Here is an 8,802-nt window from a genome sequence, read left to right as displayed (position 1 = left end):
CCTGGGTTTGTCTACAAGTACTATGATCATGTGATTCGTTTACAAAAAGTTCAAAATAGCTGTCGTGCCCTCATCATTCAAAAAAAATCATTAGTGGTATATTTTGGGCATTCAACCAATTTTCATTCACTAGCAACAACATGTCTTTCAATTCTTTACTAGTTGGCCTAGCCGGTAGAAGGATGTGATGATCGGGATATTTTTTCCTCTTGCCACATGTTCCGATAGAGTTCAGACAGTCCTTTATTTCTTCTAGGGTAGGTGTTATCTCAATGTCTCCAAATCAAAAGACCATAATTTTGTCGTCCCAAAACCGCGTTATTACCTCGATAAACGTGGGCCAAACCTTGAAGTCCATTATCAAAGGTAAGTGGCGCAAGTGAATAGAGATTTCTCTCTTCTGACAACCTTTGAGATTGTCCCACTATACGCGGAGAATGTCTGATATCTTGGTGACCATATTGAAACTAAGAAACTGAATCGACATCGACAAAAACGTACAACTAGTTAGTTTGCACCCTCCAGGACACAACAAACAGTTAAACACGTAAACATCCTTCAGATCAATATGTAAATATGATCATCCTATCGAGCCGTGGGCTCTTTGGACTCAGAGCGGTCTTTCTAATAGGCCCAACGGTCATTGGGTGTTGGGTCATCATAGGCCAATGTGGTATTTTTCGGAATTTGGTTTCGCTCTATCTTAGTTTGACTAGGAGTGAGTTGTATTTATAGTTGAAAGGGTAACCCAAGCGGACTACTTAAGGTGGGACAGTTAACGACCGTTGACTATAAATAACCAACTACATTCGTCGGGGTACCCCGAAAAAGATTTGGTTAATGAAGGACTGCGAACCTGCATAATAGTCCTTCAAGTGGTAAACAAAAATAATCATCGTATGACGGAGTTATTATATGCCATGAACGCAACAGTTGAATAAGGCGAAAAATAAACAAATAAACAGTTAACTTCACATAGCCAAAACACGTTAGTTTTAGGATTAGAATTCTCAAATCTCCCAAGAAGAGTCTTCATTTCTATTTTATTATATTTTCGCAAAATATTATATTTATAGAATTTTGACTTTTTGAGTCGCCACTTAATTTTGAGAAAATTAAGAAAAAATTGTTCTTCCGTTTAATCAAAAACAGAAAAATTAAATGAAAGATTTTTAGGGGGGTTCGGCGATTCTTATTAACGTCTTAGGAAGGTTTTGAAAGAAGTTAGACGTCCGGTTACTTGCGGTTATCCAAACAACTAATCTATTTGGCTAAAAATAATCTGACTTGTAAAAATTACTTAAAATTCATTTGAAAGAAGAGGTATTAATTACTTGAGTGAGATTTATTATTTGCAAAGTTATTCATCTTTTAGAATTCATTTAGAATTAATTTTTAAGTCGATAAAACATTTACGCCGTTTGCGGGGATTTGGATTCTTTAACTTTAAAACTAACGACAAGTAATTCGGATAAACTAAAAAATAAGAGACAGAGAGCGAGAGAGAGAGAGAGAAAGAGAGAGAGAGAGGGAGAGAGAGAGTTGGGTCCAAATTCGAGTTTTTTGTCCGCCCGGATCGGTATTTGGACCCTTTGTTTATGGGTCTTAGGCCAACTCGACTTGTACGAGCCCTAAACTATTTATATAATAGTACAAAGCAATAAGGGCTTAGGCCTATTACATAATAAAAGTACAACATATGAAAATAAAGGGGTCTTCTAATCCAACTTCTTCGACTTTCTTCAATTCATTAAACTTCGGGAATTGTCCGTCGATTTGCTTGACTCGATGGATAAGTTAAGCCTTTATGGCTCTCTCTCGAAACGCAAAAGAGGATGAGAGTTCATAACGAACTCAAACAGTTTTACATTCAAGAGAAAGGGTAATGAGTTAATAAGTAGTCTAACATACACAAACACTGGGAATGTATCCTGGCTTACTGGAATATGCATTTAAACCTGGAAATTTGCAAATTGACAAGCAATATCATTAAAGGGAATCAAAGAGGCACATGAATAGCAACCAATTTTATAAAAGAAAAGAGAGGAGGGCATAAATGACACCTTAGAATATAACAAGTAAACCGAATAAAACTTCCCTATCGACCAACAGAAGTTGTGACCTACAGTAATTTAGTTAATAATGCTATGCTATTTTAAATCACCCTTTGCCAGAATGACTAAACTGATGTCAAAGGAACAAACTAACTGAAACAGTGGACAGAAAACATAAAACAAAGCGAATAATAAAGATGAAAATCATAAACACTAAAAGAAACAACTCAAGCTAAAAACAAATGCTTTCCGCCAAATGTCGAGTGATATGAAGGCAAAACTTGATTTGAGCATGTCGTGTGAGGCAACAATATAATAAACACGTTCAAGGCGTTGGCAAACATCATACTACACGAACGAACATGCAACATATGCTGACCAAATTAACAGCTTGCGGATTTGCTTACATAAACAACAAGATTTGAGAACACAAAAAAAATCCCTGCTAAATACAGTATCCAACACTTGAAATATCCTATACGTGGGATGGTACAGATCCTCGGGACATAAAGCAATATTAGATAGAAAGAGAAGAAAAATAAAAATTGCAAGCAAATTGGAGACATTAACATCAGATGCATGCCTATAGATTCGACTCAATCAAATAATAGAAACCTAAAAGAGAAAATTTTAAGAGTTAAAAAATATGAACAAACAACGCAATCAGTAATCGTCATACAAGCCTACAACACAACTTTCTCCAACATTGGACCTACTATATCATTGAGCATAGAAGAAAAAGGCTAGAGAAAATATCGAGAAAGAGGACAAACGCAGTAAGGTGACCAAGAGAATCAAGAAGTAAACAAAAGAAACTAAATGATTAGGGAGAGCATACAACTGCATCGCACATACTTAAACATTTTATTTGATTGAAGGATTTAGTCCTACAAGAGTATTAAAACGCGAACTCCATGAAATAAACTTGATTCAAAAAATATTCACGCAACATTTCAAGAGATAAGAATTTCGAAGTGGATTTAGACAAAAGAAAGAGGATGGGCACACGAGGAAAGACATTCGCCAGTCTTTAAAAATGATGTTACGGCTACCTCTGAGCAGCAAGCCAAACAAAACTATATACTTTATGCTCTATTCTTACAAGCATCCAACAACCATAAAACAATTGAACGCCTACCATCATCAGAATGTTATTCTAAAGCAAGCGAAAAGCAAAGAGGACACGCTGAAAAGCGGAGAGAACATGGCAAAAGAATATAACCTTTCGAGGTGCAGCGAACTAGACAGAATGAGCAGAAGAGCAGCAATTTCACTTCCAAATATGACTCCTAGGATTCGAACAGATCAATCGGAATCGGGATCCAAAGACTGAACCAGATTCTCTCAAGAATCTTGTTTTTAATGTTTTCCGTCCATGTTTTCTTTCAATATTTCCTCACAAAAAATTTCTTCTTCAAGATTTCCCTTTCACATAATCTCTCTTTGACTGCTTTCAAATTCCAAAAAAAAAAAAATTCTCCCCTTGGGATTAAAATAAAAGGGAAAGGGAAAGGGACGATCTGGATGAGTCTCTCGCCCTTGAAGCCCGATGTGGCATGATCTCGCCATATGAAGGACGAATCCGCGTGCTTCATCCACTGCTGGATTTGTACGACTTGATTGAGATGCGGGAGGAAGAAGAGAAGCAAGGCTACAGACTACTGCTGCATCTCATACAAGGCGTGAAGACACCATCAGGCGTGAAGAATGTTGTGCCCGTTCCTTCACCCGTCGGTGTCGAGTTTTTTGGGTTTGCGTTTTAGGGGGAAGAGAACGAGCCTATTATTACACGTTTTCTAGATCAACTCGCTTTAAAAAAAGCAAAAAAAAAAAAGAAAAAGACCTAGACGGGTTTGTTCAGGCGAATGGGAAAGAGGTTGGACTGGATCATGAATTTAGAGTGGGCTTAGATCTGGAGAAGGCCTGGGTCAATAGAAATAGGCCAAACTTTGATCCCTTTTAAATGGATTGAAAAAGGGCTGGATTTAATGGAGGGGGTGGGCAAGGACATTTTCAGCTGATTGGGAAATTGGTGACGAGTTGTTGAAATGGGTTAAAGAAACCCAACATGGTCATGTTGAAATGGTGTAATCAAGAAAGAAGGAGATGTCAAAATGTAACCAAAATATTAAGGCCAATTAGAGTTGGGCTTTAAACCGTATTTGAGCTTAAATGACAACTTGGTTAAAATTTCTACATAAGACGAATTTAATATTTAATTAATCTACAAGCTTCTTAATTTTAACGAGATGAAATAGCTAGCTCAATTATAAACTAAGACTCGAAATATGAGATACTAATTTTGACAAAAATTAATTTAATAAAGCGTTAAGTAAAACTAAATTCTTTTGAGACGATTTTTGAATATTTTTTAAAATGAACTAACTATATAAAATCACACATACACACACACAGACACACACACACACACACACACACACATAGATATATATAAGACTAACAAATAAAGTTATATTACTAAGAAAAAGACTATAGAAATCGACTAACGCTATTTAAAAATGATTTGAAAAGCATTTTTGAATTTTATAAATTCAACTATCTCAACTCGTTAGGAAATTAAGAAACTCAAAAATTTATTATTGTTGGGAAGAATCAAAATTAGGATGTCAACATACACAGCGTTTCAGATGACTAGTTGTACCAAGCAGTGGTGGAGGGATTATATTAGTAGTAGGCCAGTTGGATCCACTCCACTATCCTGGACTTTACTCATGTTTTTCTAGCCAAATTTGTTCCACGCAGTGAGAGGGATCACAAGAGGGCCTAGTTTGAGGTTTTGCAGCAAGGTGGTATGTCGTCGCGGAGTTTGAGGGTAAATTTCATGCCTTAGCTAGGCATGCTTCGATGATACTTCCCACAGAGGCTGAGAGAGTGAGAAGGTTTGTTAAGGGGCTGATTATTCTGATTAATTAGGAGGTTCTCAGGTTTTTGCTTCTTGTTTTCCGTCCCAGAAAGTGGTAGATGCTTCTATGGAGTTGGAGATGATTCGAAGTGAGGGATTTGAGCAGTGTGAGGGAAAGAAGACCCGTTATTCAGGTGATTTTGGTGGTGCTCCGCCTACGAGTCGAGGTTACGTAGGGAGAGGTTATCACTCTCAGTCCAGAAGACCCATTCATGCTACTATACGTGCGTCTGAGGCTGGTTACGCTGGGCATACTTCTTCGATCTTAGTGCATACTTCACAAGGTTCATCTTCTTGACCTATAGTTCTTGGAGGGAATTCTGGTCATTCAGGTTCCTCTAATCATCCTGCATCTCGTAGGGTCTGTTTTGAGTGTGGTGATATGGCATACTTTGTGAGAGACTGCCCTAGGGCCAGATGTGGTAGCTTTCATTAGGGTTCTCAGGCTTCGACTTTCAAGGCTGCAAAACCTCCAGCTAGGGGTGGTGCACAGAGTGGTAAAGGTGGTTCTTATTCAGGTAGTGGTGTTTCTCCTTCTAGTCAAGGTGGTGGTCGTGGAGGCTAACAATCAGAGGGAGGTGGTTCTCATTGTTATGCTTTTTCGGGTAGGATAGAGGATGAGGCTTCAGATGCTATTATCACAGGTATTATTTTGATTTGTCATCGACCAGCTATGGTATTATTTTATCCAGGCTCTACTTATTCTTATGTGTCCACATATTTTTCTTCGAGTCTAGATATATTATGTGAGTCTCTTTATTTCAAATACATGTTTGTACTCATGTCGGGGATTCTATATTTCTAGATCGGGTGTATCGACTATGTATTGTTACCTTGATGGGGTATGACACTCACGCAAATAAAAAAGTCTTAGATATGATAGATTTTAATGTGATTGGTTATTTTCTTACCACAATTTTAAATTGCCATGCCAAGGCAATTACTTTAATTATGCCTGGAATTCCTTTCGTAGAATGGAGAGTAAGTATTAGTCACCCTCCTAAGGGTATGATATCATTTCTTTAAGGCTCGTCAGTTGGTAGAGAGAGAATGTTTTGCTTACATGGCACAAATTGGAGATACTAGTGTTGAGACTCATATGCTTGAGTCTATTCTAGTGGTGAGTGAATTTTTGAAGGTATTTCCGACTGATTTGCAAGATCTTCCACCAGATAGTGATATTGATTTTTGTATTGATCTGGATCCATGCACTCAACCTATTTTTGTTCCTCCTTATCGTATAACACCGGCTGAATTGAAAGAGTTGAAGGACCAGTTGCAGGATTTGTTAAACAATGGCTTTATTAGGCCGAGTGTATCTCCTTGGGGTTCTCCAGTGTTATTTGTAAAGAGGAAGGATGGATACATGCATATGTGTATTGACTATCGCCAACTGAACAATGTAACCATCAGAAATAAGTACCCGATACCTCGTATTGATGATATATTTGATTAGTTGCAGGGTGCTTCAGTTTTCTCCAAGATTGACTTGAGATCTGGCTATCATCAGCTGAAGCTTAGGGCGGAGGATATCTCTAAGACGGCTATTCGAACACGTTATGGCCATTACGAGTTTTTGGGGATGTCTTTTGAATTGACTAACGCCCATGCAACTTTTATGGAGTTGATGAATTGAGCATTCAGACCATATTTGGATTCCTTTGTTATTGTATTCATTGATGATATATTGATATACTCACGCAGTAAGGAGGAACATGAGCATCATTTAAGGATCGTTCTTGGGATTCTAAAGGAGAAAAAGCTTTACGCGAAGTTTTCAAAGTGTGAGATTTGGCTTAGTGTCCAAGGACGATATTATGGTGGATCCGAAAAAGATTGACACAGTTAAAGATTGGGTCAGACCTGCTTTAGTTACTGAGATTTGATGTTTCTTAGGCCTTGCAGGTTATTATGGACGATCTGTAGAGGATTTCTCATCCATTGCATCTACGTTAACTAGATTGACACAGAAGGAGGTGACTTTCCAGTGGTCTGACGAGTGTGAGGTTAGTTTTCAAAAGCCCAAGACTTAATTGACTACTGATAGAATTTTATCCCTACCCGTGGAGGGAAAAGGTTTTGTTGTATATTGATGCTTCTCAGATTGGTCTTGGTTGTGTATTGATGCAGAAGGGAAAGGTGATAGCTTATGCTTCGAGACAGTTGAAGGTTCATGAGAAGAACTATCCTATTCATGATTTAGAGTTGGCGGCTATTGTGTTTGCATTAAAGATTTGGAGGAATTATCTTTATGGTGTGCATTGTGAGGTGTTCACAGATCATCGTAGTCTCCAATATATATTCAATCAAAGATATCACAATTTGAGGAAGCGGAGATGGTTGGAATTGCTCAAGGACTACGACATGACTATTCTTTATCATCCAGGCAAGACAAATGTTGTAGCAGATGCCTTGAGTTGGAAGGCGGTAAGTATGGGTAGTCTAGCCATGTTACAGGTTAGCGAGCGTCCTTTAGCTAAGGATGTCCATTCATTGTCCAATAACTTTGTGAGACTTGATATTTCAGAATCTAGTAAGGTGTTGGCTAATATGGAGGCTAGGTCATCCTTGTTGGAGAAGATTTGGGCTCAACAGTTTGATGATGGTGATTTGTGTAAGATTAGAGACAAGGTGTTAAAAGGAGAAGCCAAGGCTGCAATTCTTGATAGTGAGGGAGTTTTGAGGATTAAGGGTCATATATGTGTTCCTCGGAGAGGTGATTTGACTAGATTAAACATGGAGGAGGTCCATAGTTTGAGTTACTCTATTCATCCAAGGGCTACTAAAGATTTATCTTGACTTGAAGCAGCATTATTGCTGGTGCCGTATGAAAAGGGACATAGTAGATTTTGTATCTCGGTGTTTGAATTGTCAACAAGTGAAGTATGAACACCATAAGCCTTGAGGTGTGACTAAGAGGATACCATACCTGAGTGGAAGTGGGAGTGCATTGCTGTGGACTTTGTGGTAGAGTTGCAACATACCTTGGGTAAGTTTGATGCTATATGGGTCATCGTGAATCGATTGACTAAGGCTGCACACTGCGTGCCCGTTCAGACTACCTATAATTCAAAGAAGTTAGCCAGATTTATATTCAAGAGATAGTTCGTTTGCATGGGGTTTCTATTTCTATTATTTCAGATCATGGCACCCAACTTACGTCTCATTTTTGGCGGTCTATGCAGAAGGAGTTGGGCACTCGGGTGGATCTTAGTACAACCTTTCACCCTCAGACTGACAGTCATTCTGAATGGACTATTCAAGTTCTTGAGGACATGTTATGAGCGTGTGTGATCGACTTTGGTAGTCATTGGGATCACATCTTGCCACTTGTGGAGTTTGCTTACAATAATAGTTACCATTCGAGTATTGAATTGGCACCGTTTGAGGCTTCGTATGGTAGAGGAGGCTAAATGGGAGACCGAGTAAGACATAAGGAGTAAATATCCACAGCTTTTTGAGCGTTTAGGTTAGCTCTTATTTCTTTTTCCGTTCTAGGACGAACGTTTGTTTAAGTGGTAAGTGATATAACGACCCGCTAGGTCGTTTTGAGAACTATGACTATTTTGACTCTCTTCAGAAAATTTAGAAGGGTATATTTAACTATTCGGTAACTACGAGTATCTTGTTGATGAAATTTATTAAAAAATTAGTATAGTTAATTGTTGGTGGGCCAAGTCCATAATTCATCCAATACCCATTTATATTTGGCCCATGAAATTAGGTTAAGTAAAGAGGAGTTAATAATTGGGATAATTGTATATAATAGCAAACTAATAACCTAAAATAAATGGAGTAGCTACGGTTTGATTTAATTGTGCTCCA

The sequence above is a fragment of the Solanum pennellii genome, chromosome 9 (assembly GCF_001406875.1).
Source record: "Solanum pennellii chromosome 9, SPENNV200".
NCBI lineage: Eukaryota > Viridiplantae > Streptophyta > Magnoliopsida > Solanales > Solanaceae > Solanum > Solanum pennellii.
The sequence above is the reverse complement of the archived record's forward strand: the minus strand, read 5'-3'. Positions refer to the sequence as shown.